At 47.6% G+C, this 16408-nt stretch overlaps 1 protein-coding gene across 5 annotated transcripts in view; it reads right to left on the bottom strand.

The window, feature by feature from the left end:
- The window catches only part of LOC137449153 (contactin-4), a 425057-nt gene that overhangs the window by 262595 nt on the left and 146054 nt on the right, over nucleotides 1-16408 (bottom strand). The window contains exon 1 of one of the 5 annotated variants that reach the window (XM_068154398.1): nucleotides 3921-4055. The exons of the other annotated variants lie outside the window; for them this stretch is intronic. The gene's annotated coding sequence lies outside the window, so the exon portion shown is untranslated. Of the gene's footprint in view, nucleotides 1-3920; nucleotides 4056-16408 lie in introns of those variants that run through there. 5 annotated transcript variants of the gene reach the window in all.

The raw sequence follows: 16408 nt of genomic DNA, 5'->3' as shown, positions 1-16408 counted from the left end.
GCTCCCTCACAAGCACAACTCAGAGCAGCAGGGCTCATGTTGTGATCTCAGAGGTTGCAGGCAATAACTTGGTGGTACTTTGGTGCTGGTCACAGCTAACAGGCTTCGACAGTTCTGTGCTATGGAGGTTGGTTTGCTGCATGTAGATTCAGTCTTCACCTCATGAATATTCCTTGGAAATACGTGATAGGAGTGGCTGAGGGGAATGGGGTTACTTAGTCTGGAGAAAAGGAGGCTGGCAGGAGACCTTATTGCTCTCTAGAGCACCCTGAAAGCTGTAACAAGTGAGTGTTGGTCTCTTCTCCCTCGTGTCAAGTGATATACTGAGAGGAAAGGGTAACAAAGCTGGTGAGGGGTTTGGAGCACAGCCCTGTGAGGAGAGGCTGAGGGAGCTGGGGTTGCTTAGCCTGGAAAATAGGAGGCTCAGGGGAGACCAGCACCAGAACAAGAGGACACAGTCTCAAGCTGTGCCAGGAGAGGTTTAGGCTGGATGATATTAAGAAATTCTTCCCAGCAAGAGAGATTGGCCATTGGAATGTGCTGCCCAGGGAGGTGGTGGAGTCACCATCACTGGAGGTGTTTAAGAAGAGCCTGGATGAGGCACTCGGTGCTGTGGTTTAGTTGATCAGATGGTGTTGGGAGATAGGTAGGACTCAATGATCTCAAAGGTCTTTTCCAACCTGGTTAACTCTGTGTTCTGTATTCTGGAAAGGCCTTGGATGGTACCAGGAGAGGCTCAGGTTGGATATCTGGAACAATTTCTTTCCTGCAGGAGTGGTCAGGCATTGGAACAGGAGTCACCATCCCTTGAGGTGTTCCAAAAAATGTTTATACTTGGCACTTGGGGACATGGTTTGATGGCCCTGGTGCGGTTAGGTTGATGGTTGGACTCTTTGATCTTAGAAGTCTCTTTCAGCTGAAACAATTGTATGATTCTATGCTACAAGAGCATCAGCCTTCAGATTTCTTTTTCCACTGTTCAAGACCGTTCACTAGCATCTCAAGAAAAAGATCAAGGTGACTGCTGTGGTTGCCTCACCTCCCCTAATGACCTCAAAACGCTGAGATCTTGTGTCTAAAGTGGAACAAAGGACTTCAAACCCCCATGAAGAAATCAGAGGGATAGGATAGTTCTGCTTTTCATGACCAAATCCAGCTCGGGCAGCACAACCCACAGTGCTCTTATCTGTACAGGTATCACATCCACAATTAACTAACTCTCATTCCCTGCTTTAAATCAGGTTCACATTCCTGGCCACAAATTGAAGGTCAGCCACTATCCTTTCAAGGAGAGTATGGGTGAACAGGGCAACCATGGGGATTGGGCACTGGGATAGCTATTTGCTGAGGCCTGGCAGGAGGATGGAGAATGGTTTTACCAGGGATTAAATACAATAAAAAAACCCCACCACACTGAGAGAGTTTTTCCTCCTGTTGCTCACTCATTTCCAATTCTAATCTTGGCTGGCACCTGGGGAAATTAAAAAACCCTCCCTTACATTTATCCACCACGAGAAGCTCGCCTCCTGCAGCCACGCTACGGAGGGTGAATACCTCAGGGATGGAGCGAAGAGCGAGGAAGAGAAAGAGCTAAAGCATGGTGTGGCTTTTGTGGAACAGTTCATTCAGTTCTAGTAAACTTGCCACATTCCACACTGGTTTATAGCAATGTTTAGGTTAGGTATAAAACTCAGCTCACACATCCCAATGATCTCTCTCCTCTTGCATACATTCCTCCTGGTTTGCTGTTCTAGAGAGACAACACACAGGAGCTGTCCTAAACAGCCAGCAACATCAGCTCACCAGGGAAAACACATTCCCTGCTTTGGCTTTTTCCCCTTTAGTTCAAAGGAAATTAGTTAACCACACAACAACTTTTTTTTCCAGCCCAAAGACCTTTCCTCCACTTACAGAGAGAGATCCTGCCAGCACTATTTCCTTCCAGCAGTCATTTCACCACTGGGCATGTTAGGGAAGCAACCTTTTATTTTTGCTGCCAGTGGAAAATTATGGGGGGGGGGTTTAAATACCACTTCTTCGAAAAGATGCTGTAAACTTCACTTTGAAAAATGGCAGAATGGGCTTGGGCAAAACTTTTTGACAACTGGCCCCGAGAAGCTTTATTTATTTATTTTCTTAACCACTTTGAATTTATTATTTCACTTGAAGCAAGCTCCTCGCTGCACCCTTTCATTCCTAAGTGCAAGAAGCACCACCTAAGAGCTCAGCGTTCCCCAGGGGACCTTAGAAAAAAACAGCAATTCAGCTTTGCATTTTGCCTCCCCAGATTTCTAGCTGTTTGTCCTTGCTGTTGCACAAACCTCTGGGAGGGCAGAGGAGGATGGTTGAGGGGGAGCAGGGTAACGCCGAGGCCGGCAGCAACCGCAGGCTCCCCTCACAAATGATCCCATTTCTTGCACCATTTCCTCCTGTCTTCAGGATGGGCAAATGATGGCTAGGAGGGAGCCCATAAATCAACCACAGCAAGTGGAGAGGTCCCCAAAATAATATTTTCTTTGTGCTACAGCAGCAGGGATCGACCATTTTTCATTTACATTTCCACTATGAACTATTTTAGGGCTTAGGCAAATAAATTGCTTCAATAACTCATTGGCAGAAAATGTTTAAACAAAACCTGTGTTTCACCTGGTGCCTGCACTTGTGACTCTCCTTCCAGCTCAGGTGAGGTTTAGTTTTGAATTCATTTTGGGGACTGGAACAAAGAAATAACTCAAGAAGAGTGTGGCAGACAGGTCGAGAGAGGATTTCCGTCGCCTCTACTCTGCCCTGGTCAGCCTACAGCCGGAGTACTGTGTCCAGTTCTGGGCTCCCCAGTTCAAGAAGAGCAGGGACTTACTGGAGAGGGTACAGAAGAGGGCTATAGCAATAATTAGGAGACTGGAACACCTCTGGTGAGGAAAGGCTGAGAGAAATGGGGCTTTTAAGTATGGAAAAGAGCAGACTGAGGGGGGATCTCATCAGTGCTGATCTATTGATCAGCACCACTTAAAGGGTGGGTGTCAGGAGGATGGGACCAGGATTTTTTTCAGTGGTGCCCAGTGACAGGACAAGCAGCAACAAACTTGAACATGAGGAGTTCCATTTAAAGATGAGGAGAGACTTTGATTTAAGGATAATGGGGCCAGGTAACAGGCTGCCCAGAGAGGCTGTGGAGTCTCATCTCTGGAGAGATTCTAAACCTGCCTGGATGCATTCCTATGTGACCTTTTCTAGGTGAACCTGCTCAGGCTGGGAGGTTGCCCTACGTGATCTCCAACCCCTAGCATGCCACGATAAACAGAAAATGAACTCTGCACATTTGTGCTGTGAACTTCGAGATGCAGCTCTAAAGATATGGGTACCCAAGAGAGCATCCAAAAATCTGTGGACCCCTCTGACTCTTTGCACTTCACAGAGCCTGGCTGGGAACAGCAGGTATTTGCAGGCACTTTATTACCAACCTTCAGCAAACCGGCAGCTTTCAAAGGAAGGATGGAAAGATGCCTTAAAATCACGACTGGTGATGTCTTTGACCCAGAATGACCTCAAGCTGCTTTGCAGCTCTTTCAACCTGACACATGCATTGTTTCATGCTCAGGCCTATTTATTGGCAGTGGAGAAGTGACCAGCCCTGAACTTTGGCTGCTGAAGACTCTGGGAGGAAACAAAAATCATAGAATCATAGAATGCAGTGGGTTGGAAGGGACCTTTCAGGGTCATCTAGTCTAACTCCCTGGAAAAAATAAAACTGCACAAATCAACCCAGGGATTGCTCTTCCTGAGGCCACACTGCTCCTCTCCTGGGTGAGGTGGGATAGTTTTACATCCCGTAGCACCAAGCCCACTCTGCTTGACCAAGGCAGAGGGGCAGCACATCCATGAGCTCCCTATTCTCTCTCCAGCTACCCAAAGAGTCATACCTCAAGCCACACAGCTGCACACGAGAGTCAAGGCGACCCCTCTTCATTTGGAGCAGAGAGAAACCCAAGCATGCCAGATGATGGCACTGCCCCAACTTGTCTTTCTAGTGCTCTTCATGAATTAAAATTGTTGTAATCTAACCTGAAAAGCAAAATAATAAATCACCTCTAGAGGAGCTGCATCGAGACAAACTGATTGAAAGATCTACTTGAGGAAGACGCAGTGCAACTTCTGAGTGCATCACATCCTGGAACCCACCATCGACACCACAGTGCCTGTGTGGGCACTAAAGCTAATGCTCTGTGACCAGAACTATGACCTGAGGATTTGATCTACTTTTATGTAACACAAATGTCCAACTTTATGTCTGCTGGAGTATCTGCTCTATTTTCTGCTTGCAGAGGAAAATGTACAAAGGGGTTTTTTTGAGTGCTCCAGATAAGGGTTATTTTCCCTTTACCAAATGTAAAGCTTTTAAAATATATATATATATAGGGGGGGGAAAGAAAACCAAGACCTTCAGCTGTTTTGAGATCTGTGCCTCAGCCTGAGCCCTAAATTGCTGAACAGTTACGCTGCTCCCCAGAGAGGATAAAAACAGAGCAAGGTCTGTTTCCAAGCAATCATCTTTCTGCTCTCCACCGACACTCTGGGCTCAATGCTGGGTCTCAAATTGGTACTTGCAATGGTTTGCAGCATCCAAAGCAATCCCAGATCTGCTCCCTAGAGGACAGGGGCTGAGAGATTTGAGGACTGGCCTGGTCTGAGCCAGAGCAGAATTCATCCTGCTCAGTGCTGTGACTTCTCAGCTCAGGCTTTACTCAGGGAGCTCCTTGCTGAAGCTCAGGGCAGCTTGGCACAGCCAGAGGCTGCTTCTAGCAGGGAGAAGCTCAGGGCAGATTTCCTGGCAAGGGCTGGGCTGCAGAAAGGCTCTGCCTGAGACTTGCTGCTGGACACACCAAGGGCAATGCCACAGTTTGTGCCACCCCTTTGGGGGCATGAAGGCAGAGGTGGCAGCTGTGGGGAGGAGCAGCCAGGACAGGGGAGCCTTAACTACCCCCCAAGGGATTGCAGCCCCTGGAGGGCATCTTCAGGAGCAAGCTGAGGGATGCCCAGATTCAAGCCTCTTCTTTCCTGGTCAGTGTCCCCAGAGGACTCTGTCCCTTCTGCCTTCCATCCCCATCTCTGTGCTTTTGAATCCAGTTCTAGAATTCAGCTCCTGAGTCCAGATCCCATCTACTGCTGAGTCCAGGCTGGGATTTGCCCAGTGCCTGCCCCCAGCATGAGTGGTGCCAATGGTGCCCTCATTGCCATCAGGGGTAGGGGTTGGCTCTTGGTTTGTGTCTCTGTGTCTCTATCCCATGGCATTGTTCTTCTTCCCAAGCCAGCTGCTCGAGTTTCTTTCCTACCCCATCATTCTCTCTCCCTTCTTCCCTTCCTCTTCCCTTTGGGAAGAGAGAGGGGCTCATGGAGAGCCTCTGACACCACCAGTCTGGTGGCCAGCCCAACCCTGTTCCTTCACAGGGTCAAACCACAGCATTCTGGCAGGAATCCGAGTCAGGAGTCAGAGTCCCATGTGGTAATTTCTGACCAGTGCATTGCTGCTCCCTTTTTCCTCTAACTCCTCCACAAGCTGCACTGACTCACTGTCACCAGGGGCTGGAAACTGCAAGATAGACACTAGAGTTCAGCGGCAAAATGCTCTGGCTGGCTGGCTCTGCAAACCCCCTGTGCCTGGGAAGACATGCTACGCTTCATCTGCCACATCAGCAGCCTTATTTGCATTTCAGGACTTTCTCAGCCCTCTATTAGTCAGGTAAGAAATGAAACATGTAATATATTACATATACCCCCCCACACACAGCAGTTGGGTAAATTGCTCCCTAGCTCTCCCTGAGACTCCTGAAATTCACATGAAGATAAAGAAAATACAAGAGGTGGTCAGTGCCAGCTAGGCAGATCTGCACCCTCCAAAGCCTAGCTCAGAGCACTTGACCAAAGTCCTTGGGCATCAAATATCATTAACTGTTTGGGGACTTCAAGCTTTCCACCACCACTCAGGGACTGGAGCATCTCTGTGAAGAGGAAATGCTGAGAGACCTGGGGCTGGAGAAGAGCAGATCACAGCTTAATGCTCAGTAAGGTGGGGGGCAAGAGGATGGGGCCAGACTCTTCTCAGTGGTGTCTGTTGACAGGATGAGAAGCAGCACACACAAACTGAAATACACAAGAGTTCCACCTGAACATGGGTTAAAACTCCTTTGGTGTGAGAGTGCTGGAGGCCTGGAGCAGGCTGCCCAGAGAGATTGTAGACTCTCCTTCTCTGGAGATTCCAAACGTACCTGGACATTGTGCTCCTGGGCAAGCTGGGTTAGCAGAGGGTTGGACTAGATCTCGAGAAGTCCCCTCCAGATCCCACCATCCTGTGATACAATCTAGCTTTATAGCCTCACTGCTAGAGGCTCTTTCTCTAAGCCTTTCTCCACTGACACCGAGCACTTAAGGGAGAGATTCTCTCCCTTTGCAAGATCATTCTCATCCAACCTGGTTTTTAATGCAGGGCATTAAAAAGTGCTCTCAATGCCCAAGACCTCTCCAGGCTGCAAATGAACTGGGAGCCTCAGGCTGCAGAAATCAAAGATTGTAAGTAGAAGCCACTAAGGATCAATATACTTTCTTGGGTTTTTTCTTGGGTGTGTGCTCAATTTCCTCCTCACTTGACTAGCCAACCTCATCTACCCACTGCCATAGAATCATAGAATCAACCAGGTTGGAAAAGACCTCAGAGATCATCAAGTCCCACTTATTACCTAATATTTAACACCTCCTGACAACTAAACCGTGGCTCCAAGTGCCACATCCAAGCCTTTTTTGAACACCTCCAGGGATGGTGACTCCACCACCTCCCTGGGCAGCACATTCCAGTGGCAAATTACTCCGTCTGGCAAGAAGCTGCTCTTCACCTCCAGCTTAAACTTCCCCTGGAAGACCTTGAGACTGTGTCCTCTTGTTCTGGTGCTGATTGCCTGGGAGAAGAGACCAACCCCCACCTGGCCACAACCTCCTTTCAGGTAGTTGTAGAGGGCAATGAGGTCTCCCCTGAGCCTCCTCTTCTCCAGACTAAACAACCCCAATTCCCTCAGCCTCTCCTCACAGGGCTGTGCCCCAGACCCCTCCCCAGCCTCATTGCCCTTCTCTGGACACCTTCAAGTCTCTCAATGTCCTTCTTAAACTGAGGAGCCCAGAACTGGGCACAGCACTAAGCAGTGCTGAATACAGGACAGAATGACTAATAGGATAACTTTATCAAGGATTGATCTTTGCCTTCCAACCTTATGGGGAAGTTTGCAAAGCTGGACAGAATATATCCTTTTATTTTATGTAATACCAAGGTTGGCTGTAAAAGAGACCACCCTGTGCTGAGCACTCTGTATGTGACCCGACTCATTGAACGACGCTTGATATTCTCCTCTCTCACTCGCTAGAGCCGCTGGAGGACCGGGGAAGTGCAGGGGAGCAGAATACAAAACCACCGAGCCACTGTCAATCTGAGCCCCAGGGGTCTTCAGGGATGACAAAAAACGCTAATCAGCTCCACCAAGGCAGAAGACAAAGCCCCATCCATCTTCCCGCGGCTTTTCAGGCGGGGAGAGCCTACTTTCAGCAGCGCCTTGGAAATTCCCTGTTAAATAACAGCTCTCAGAGATCATTTCCATTTGCAAATGACACGGAGTGAGGGATACTGCAGCCACTGCCGAAGGAGTAGTTGACATTTGTAACGAGACAGAGGGACATGAGCGTGGGGAAGCTGTGGGCTCAGCTTCACTTGGAGTGACAGGGAAATGCAGCAGGATGTTGAACAGAGCTTCACATTGAGAGGTGGGAAAGGAATGGAGCAAGGAGACTAAGAAAATAAGGACAACGATGGTAAGAGCTCTCACATCCCTGAGCAAGCACCGTCCTCTGTTGGCAAAGGGGGACCCTGCTCTGAACACCTTGCTGGCTACTTCAGGCATGGGGGCTCAGAGCATCACTGGTGGTCCAACTCCTGGACTGCTAACCAATCTATAGCTCTCTGCTTCACTGATTAGCCATGCCCTTCTCGAAGGCAATTTAAGATCCTGTCTCTCCTTGCTGCTTCAGTTTGCTTGCACCCGGATTAAAAGCATCAAAATAAAGGGCCCTGTGTAAGGCAGGACTTGTGCTTGGCTGAGTGCTGTATTCTGTTGAACACAAAAAGGTAAGAATGGATTTCTTAACATCAAACATCCCAGGGAGGCAGTTCTCTTACATAAAATTGGGTTTATGGGGATCATTAAGTAAAAATAATAATAATAATAAACTCTTTCAATAACCCTCCTGCTCAGGAGAAGAGAAGCTCACTCTCCTGCTCACTCAGACTGTGCAGCTACAGCCCCTGGGCTTGAAGTGAACCCCTCACAGTCCTGCTGGCAGCTCACCCCCCAGGTATTTCACAGAATCACAAAAATCAAAATCAACCAGCTTGGAAAAGACCTCACAGATCATTGAGTCCAACCTAATACCTAACACCTTCTGACAACTAAACCAGGCAACCAGCACCAGAACAAGAGGACACAGTCTCAAGCTGTGCCAGGGGAGGTTTAGGCTGGAAATGAGGAGAAAGTTCTTGCCAGAAAGAGAGATTGGCTACTGGAATGTGCTGCCCAGGGAGGTGGTGGAGTCACCATCCCTGGAGGTGTTCAAAAAAGGCTTGGATGTGGCACTTGGAGCCATGGTTTAGTTGTCAGGAGGTGCTGGGTGATAGGTTGGACTTGATGACCTCTGAGGTCTTTTCCAACCTTATTGATTCTATACTCCATAGATTCTCTCTCTTTTAGGGACTTCCCCTGAGAGAGCCCAGGCACAGATTGATGTCTAATGAAGCAGGACTTAACAGGAGTGTGGCATTTTCCAGACCACATCACAGGTTTCTTCTCCTGAAAAAGAATGAAATAATGATTTGTTGATTACGGGTTTCCTAAAAGACCTTCCTCTATCTCCATCATCACCCTGTGGTCTCCCTTGGTGTGTCTTACAGGATACATGCAACACACTGTGCCCTACATAGGAGGGACTGGCTCTTAGAGGAGGATGCTATTGCCTAGGTTATTATTAACTGGGTCCCCATCTGTCTGCTCCAAGCTCTCAGTGCTTCAGGGCACAAACTCTGCAGATCCATGAGTCTTAGTGCAGATCTGGCAAGGCAACACTTCTATATTTCACTTCTTTTTTCTGTCACCTAAGCAGCAGAAGAAATCTGGTAGGTCAGAATGTTCACTCCAACAAGCAGAGAGAGAAAGGTTATTTCCCCCACATTGCATAACTAAATTCTGCATGAAGAGCCTGGGTGATGTTTGTTTTCCCAAGGGTAACACAAGATAACCCTCAAGACAACTTTAAACTACAGAGAACAAAAGTTCTGCAACTAATTAAAATATGCATAGATGTAGTGCATATAGACTCACAGAATGGTTTAGGTTGGAAGGGACCTTAAAGATCATCCAGTTCCAATCCCCCACCATGGACAGGGACACCTTCCATTAGACCAGGCGGCTCAGGACCTCATCCAGCCTGGCCTTCAACACCTCCAGGGAAGGGCCATCCACAACCACCCAGGGCAACCTGTGCCAGTGTCTCACCACTCTCACTGTAAACTATTTCTTTCTCATCTCCAGTCTCAATCTCTCTTCTCCCAGCTCAAAGCCATTGTCTCTCATCCCATAACACCCAGCCCTTGTCAAAAGTCCCTCCCCAGCTCTCCTCAAGTCCCCTTTGGGTACTGGAAGGCTGCTCTAATGTCCCCCTGGATCCTTCTCTTCTCCAGGCTGAAGACCCCCAACTTTCTCAGCCTGTCCCCACAGGGGAAGTTCTCCACCCTCTGATCATCTTTGTGGCCTCCTTTGCTACTCCAACAGTTCCATATCCATCTTGTGTTGAAGGACCCCAGAACTGGATGCAGTGCTGCAGGTAGGGCTTCACAAGAGCAGAGTGGCACAATTCCCTCCCTGATCCGCTGGCCATGCTGCTTTTAATGCAACCCAGGACATGGTTGCCTTCTGGGTTGCCAGTGCACATCGATATCTCGTGTTGAGTTTGTCATCAACTGACACCTCTAAGTGTCAAATTCTATTCTGAAATTTAAATGAGCTTTCACAAGGTGACCAAAATGGCTGTGCAGAATCTTTTCTCATTGAGTAATAGTTCATAGAATCACAGAATTGTCAGGGTTGGAAGGGACCTCAAGGATCAGCCAGTTCCAACCCCCCTGCCATGGGCAGGGACACCTCACATTACAGCAGGTTGCTCACAGCCACATCCAGCCTGGCTGCAAACACCTCCAGGGATGAGGCTTCCACCACCTCCCTGGGCAACCTGTGCCAGGCTCTCACCACCCTCATGGGGAAGAACTTCTTCCTAACATCCAATCTGAACCTACCCATTCCTAGTTTTATTTCCCTTCCCCTAGTCCTATTCTTTCAGAGATGGGAGTTGTTGGCTACCAGAGGTTCCAGGACCATCCTAAGGACTATAAAACACTATTTAAAAACCTAACAGAAATGTTCATGTTGCTTTTAAAAATGACTTCACATTCACTTCTTTCACATAAACGTCTGGGTGAAGATGATCAATGGTCAGCAGAAGCTCCAAAGTGACAGGTACACAACCAGCTCTTGGCATTTGCACGGCTAAGCTTTCCCAGCTGTAATGAGGAAATGGAGCATGTGCTTCCCCCCACACAGCTGACACCATCCAGAACTCTGGATCTGACACTCAGCTGCCCTTAGGAAGGATCTGGCTTTCAAAAATAGCTTATTTGAAGAAAGAAAGACAGGGAGGAAAGGGAGGGAAAGACAGGGAGGGAGGGAGGGAAAGAAAGACAGGGAGGGAGGGAGGGAAAGATAGGGAGGGAAGGAAGGAAGGAAAGGGAGGAAAGGAAGGAAGGAAGGAAAGGGAGGGAGGGAAGAAAGGAAAGGGAGGGAAGGAAGGAAAGGGAGGGAAGGAAGGAAAGGGAGGGAAGGAAGGAAAGGGAGGGAAGGAAGGAAAGGGAGGGAAGGAAGGAAAGGGAGGGAAGGAAGGAAAGGGAGGGAAGGAAGGAAAGGGAGGGAAGGAAGGAAAGGGAGGGAAGGAAGGAAAGGGAGGGAAGGAAGAAAAGGGAGGGAGGGAAGGAAAGGGAGGGAAGGAAGGAAAGGGAGGGAGGGAAGGAAAGGGAGGGAAGGAAGGAAAGGGAGGGAGGGAAGGAAAGGGAGGGAAGGAAGGAAGGAAAGGGAGGGAGGGAAGGAAAGGGAGGGAAGGAAGGAAGGAAAGGGAGGAAGGGAAAGGGAAGAAGGGAAAGAAAGGGAGGAAGGGAAAAAAAAAGAGGGAGGGACAAAATAAAGTAGAAAAATTGTGAGAATAACCTCAGGAAGAAGGTTTTGAAACACAGTGATAAAAGAAATGGCAGAAAGAAAATGCTTCCAAGTGGTAATGTTTATGTGAGCTGAGACTGCTGCCTACTGCACACTTTGAGAGTTTATTGCCATACAAATTCATTTTAAATACTATATAAAATCACATTTATAGAGTTACTTAAGGATACACATAAAGAGGCAGGCATTGCTTTAGTGGGAGAGCATCCCACGGGAAGCCCAAGCAGCCACCTGTAGCAGCCAGCCCGAGGTCTCACCCAGCTACCAATTCTAAGGCAGGATTTAAGCTCAAGTCCTGCTCCTCCCTTGCTAAAATCCCATTGATTCCCACAGTCACTGCATTGAGGGCAGAATATACTTCCCAGAACACAATTTCTCTCATTATTACACGTGTGGACAGGTGGGAGCACTACTCCAGGACAGAAGGACCAACACAAGAATTAGGATTGATGTTCAGATCCAGCCAGCTGCATGCTCTGGCCTAAGAGAGGGACATCAGCTTGCAGGGCTCCTCCAAAGGCACTTCAGACTATTCATTAGCCTCCTTCCCTGAATAATCTGTGCTACTGAAGTCCACTAACAGAGTACTTAACAAGGGTTTATAGTTGAGTTTTGGCCTTTATTATTTCCCTTTCCTTCCCTTGTCCCTTCCTTTGCCTTGTCCCTTCCCTTCCTTCCCTTGCCTTGTGTAATGGGTTGGGGCGTTAACCCACCACACCTTGTCACTTCCCTTGCCTTGTCACTTCCCTTGCCTTGTCCCTTCCCTTCTTTCCTTTGCCTTGTCCCTTCCCTTGCCTTGTCCCTTCACTTCTTTCCTTTGTCTTGTCCCTTCCCTTGCCCCTTTCCTTTCCCTTTTCCTTCCCTTAGATCTACCACTGAGGATGACTCCTGCATGGCAACTTTTCCCAGGCACCATTTTTCTTTTATGACATGAGAAGCCTGAGCAAGGTGAGGTAGGGAAATCCCAGCAGTTTGCACAGTGGATTAGATGAACCAGAATGGATTTCTGTTACAGCAGCTCCAAACATCACATTGCCAACTTTCATTTCAGGAGAAGGGGAACGGAGGGAAGCAAATCAAAACATGTACCAACAAACTTCCCCTCGCTACTCCTACACGGCAAACCAAACTGCCACGAAATCAGGTTACAGCTTCTAGCTGCAAATTCCAACCCAACACACACAGAAAGCCATCATCAATGTTTTGGAATAGTGAAGGAACCACCAAGCAGAGAGAAAACAACTGGGCTTTAACAGCTCTTTATTTTTACCTTTGCCTTATGGCAAATGTCTGTATGAAGTGCATCTCCTCCCCCATCTCTCTAAGCACCAAGGTGGAAAAGGTTTGATTTGCCCTTTTCAGCCCTTTTTGAAGTCTACCTGTCCATTTTATTCACAATTTCTTTTGAGGCATGTCTTTGTAAGAACTTGCATTCCCTGCAAGCTGTGTCCTGGCACTGGAACACCCTCAGCTCAATCCCTCCTCATTACACCGATCAGCAACTCAAGATGGTAATGACTGGTGATGGACAAGCCCTGTGGGCTCGGTTGGAGCTCAGCTCCATACAAAGCCAAAGCCTTCCAGGTTTGAATCTTGGGAAAAGAAAACTCCTTGGACATTTTACAGAATCACAGAATGCTGGGAGTCAGAAGGGGTCTCTGGAGTTCATCCAGTCCAACAAATGAAACAAATGAAATTTGTTTCCTTTGCCTCATTTCAGCTCTGCATTTCATTGCTAGGCTACAAATACCGGCAAAGAAACAAGAAGGCAAAATAAAATCCAAATCAAACCACTTAATCATCTGTGAACTCTGTCATTTCTCTTGTGAGCCTTTGAAAGTCTTTGAAGATGCAGATCCAATGTTTTTGGGAAACTCAGAAATGTTTTAAGTGGTTGGTATCTGCACAGAAACTGATTAAACTGCATAATTACTGCGGGCTCAACTGTAAGCTGCAGTCACATGGAGCAACCAAGAGGCAGAGGCTCTCTTTTTGCTGACTTTCAGTGATTTCTATTTTGTTCTGAGCAGAATATTATGACCTTCATAAACTAACCCCAGCAGCACCACCGTGGTGGGGAGCATGTTCTTGCTCATGCTAAGGGTTACAACAACAGATACCCACACTCTCCATAAAAGACTGGAAGAGGCTCTTTGAGGAGGAGGTTGAATCCTTGGAGGTGTTTCAAAGACACAGAGGTGTGGTGCTGAGGGCCATGGTTCAGCACCACACTTGGTAGAGTTAGAGAATGGGTGGACTTAATTATCTTAAAAGGTCTCTTCCAACCAAAATGATTCTCTATGTTCCTCCTTAAAGGTCAGAGTATAAAGAGATATAAAAGATGCAGGACTTGGGCAGCTTTTCTGTTATAGTCACAAATCTTCTCACCCCCCTCAGACATTTCTCAGTGGATCAGGGCAGTGTGGATCTGTGTGAAATCATAGAATGGTTTGGGTGGAAAGGGATTGTGGTATTTTATACATAAAACATGATTCATGTTTTCCATACATGCAAAGAAATTACAAGTTTTTCAACCTGGAGCAGGTTGCACAGAGAAATATGTTACACCAAGGGTGGTAGGACACTGGCCCAGCTTGCCCAGAGAGATGGGAGATGCCACATCCCTGGAATCATTCCTGAGCAATCTGCTCTGGTTGCAGGTATCCCTGCTGACTGCAAGGAGATTGAGCTTTATAAGTCCCTTCCAACCCAAATCAGTCTGTGATTGCATGAAAACACCACACTTTGTGTTGGTGAGACTGGAAGGTGAGAAAAAAAACAACAGTGGTTTGGGTTTTTTAAATGCTTCATCATTGGTCTCTTCTCCCAGGCAACCAGCACCAGAACAAGAGGACACAGTCTCGAGCTCTGCCAGGGGAAGTTTAGGCTGGAGGTGAGGAGAAAGTTCTTCCCAGAAAGAGTAATTGGCCATTGGAATGTGCTGCCCAGGGAGGTGGTGGAGTCCCTGCCCCTGGAGGTGTTCAAGAAAGGCTTGGATGTGGCACTTGAAGCCATGGTTTAGTTGTCAGAAGGTGTTAGGTATTGGTAATAGGTTGGACTTGATGATCTCTGAGGTCTTTTCCACCCTGATTGATTCTATGATTTGTCTTTCATCCCCCTGAACACAAGTTCTAGACAATTCTCATCCACCTTGGAGGGGGTGAACACTTCCCTGGAAGGGTTTAAGGCCAGGTTGGAAGAGGCTTTAAGCAACCTGGGCTAGTGGGAAGTGTCCCTGCCCATGGCAGGGGGGTTGAAAAGAGGTGAACATTAAGGTCCCTTCCAACTCAAGCCATTCTATGACTTGGTATCCAAATCCACAGAGTCCCAAAACAATTCACTGAGGAGCTAGAGCATTGTCCTCAGCTGGTCAGTGCAGTGATTTTAACACAAACACTGCAGTGACCTGAACCAGACCAGATCTAAGCTAGAACCGATTTCCCCAAGGTGGGAAAAGCTGATCTTCCCTAGGTCACCAACACTGCTGAAGAGAAAGGTGAACTGCCTCCTGCTGCAGCAGGCTGCTATAATTACCAACAGGCACTTAGATTATTCTAAATCTTGATGCAAGAACACACTGAGATATTTCCCATCCCACAGCAAATGGCCTGAAGATTGCAGACAAAATAGCCAGGCTATGAATAACTGACACAAGGCTCCAGATAAGCACAGGGAAAATGATTATGCAGGCAAAATAAATAAACCCCACCATGCCCAACACCAGGAAAACAGCTGGTAATAAATAATAGCATAGAAAGCTTTTAATGCATTCATTTTGGTAAAATTAAAATCAATGCTGGTGCAGCAACAGCCATTAAATAAAATTCTTACTGGGAGGAGAGGGGGAAAAAAAGGAGCAAGCAGTCTGGGAAGCTTAAAAATCCACTACCTTGTGTGTCAGAAACCAAACCACACCATGAGAAACAGCTGGAGCTCCCCCATTTATACCATTTTGAGGTCTTAAGGGGGGGTGGGGGGAAAGGCTGCCAAAAAAAATACCATGTACAGATCTTCAGGGCAAATTGATCTCATAAAAAAAGGATTAGCGTGAGGGCAATCAAATGCTTCACGTTGGATTACAATTCCACTTAATAAATCAAGCTGCTTCTGCTCATGCAAAGGTTGGTTTGATTCATCAGTGCTGGTCTAGTCTATGCTCATTTGATTAGTTACACTAAAAATAAATCCCACACAGCAGAACCAAATATATATATATATATATATAAATAATAAATGATTGGTCTGCTCACATAAATGCCACCATGAGTGCTGGCAACAAACCAATGGTGTAAACTGCCACACCACCCCCACAAACTCCAAAGAGCTTGGGAAAATTCCAGCCTGACCAAGTCACAGAATCCCAATGTGGTGAGGGTTGGAAGAGAGACCTCTAGAGATCATCCTGTTCAACCCCACCCCTAAAGCAGGGCACCCACAGCAGCTTGCCCAGGGTCACAATGCCCAGCTAGGGTTGGAAGCTCTCCACACAAGGAGACTCCACCACCTCTCTAGACAGCCTGCTCCAGGGCTTCAGTACCCTCACTGCTAAGAGGTTTTTCCTACTTTTTAACATGATCACACAGACTATGGCACATCTCTTCCCCCCTCATACCAAACAAGTTTCTCCTCCTGTTCAGATGGAGACTTCCTGGGTTCCAGCCTGTGCCCATTACCCCTTAGTTTTGTGACTGGGCACCACTAAGGAGTCTGAGCTCATGCTCTTGCCCCCCACCCTTTAGCTCTCGCTGAGCATTGCTCAGGTCACCTCTGGTTCTGCTTAACAGCCCTAGGTCTCTCAGCTTTTCCTCCTCACAGAGATGCTCCAGGCCCCTCAGTACCATCTTAAAGCCTTCAAGACAGAATTCATTTCTCTGTAATATTCCCTTTGCCCTGCCTAACGTGGGGAGTTTGGATGAACATGTCGCCATCCTCTCTACCCAGGCAATGCAATATGAAGACTGCTGCAAGAGCAGCTCAAGTTTTTTGCATCCTGGGGAGGCTGTTGCCATCCTTGTCTGGAGAATGGATAGCTCTGCTGAGCATGTTCTCCTCACAGCATC

Source organism: Melanerpes formicivorus, unplaced genomic scaffold (genome assembly GCF_026170545.1).
Source record: "Melanerpes formicivorus ecotype bairdi unplaced genomic scaffold, bMelFor1.0.p_v2 SCAF_28, whole genome shotgun sequence".
Taxonomy (NCBI): Eukaryota; Metazoa; Chordata; class Aves; order Piciformes; family Picidae; genus Melanerpes; species Melanerpes formicivorus.
Note: the sequence above shows the minus strand (reverse complement) of the source record. Positions and strands in the feature narration are given on the sequence as shown.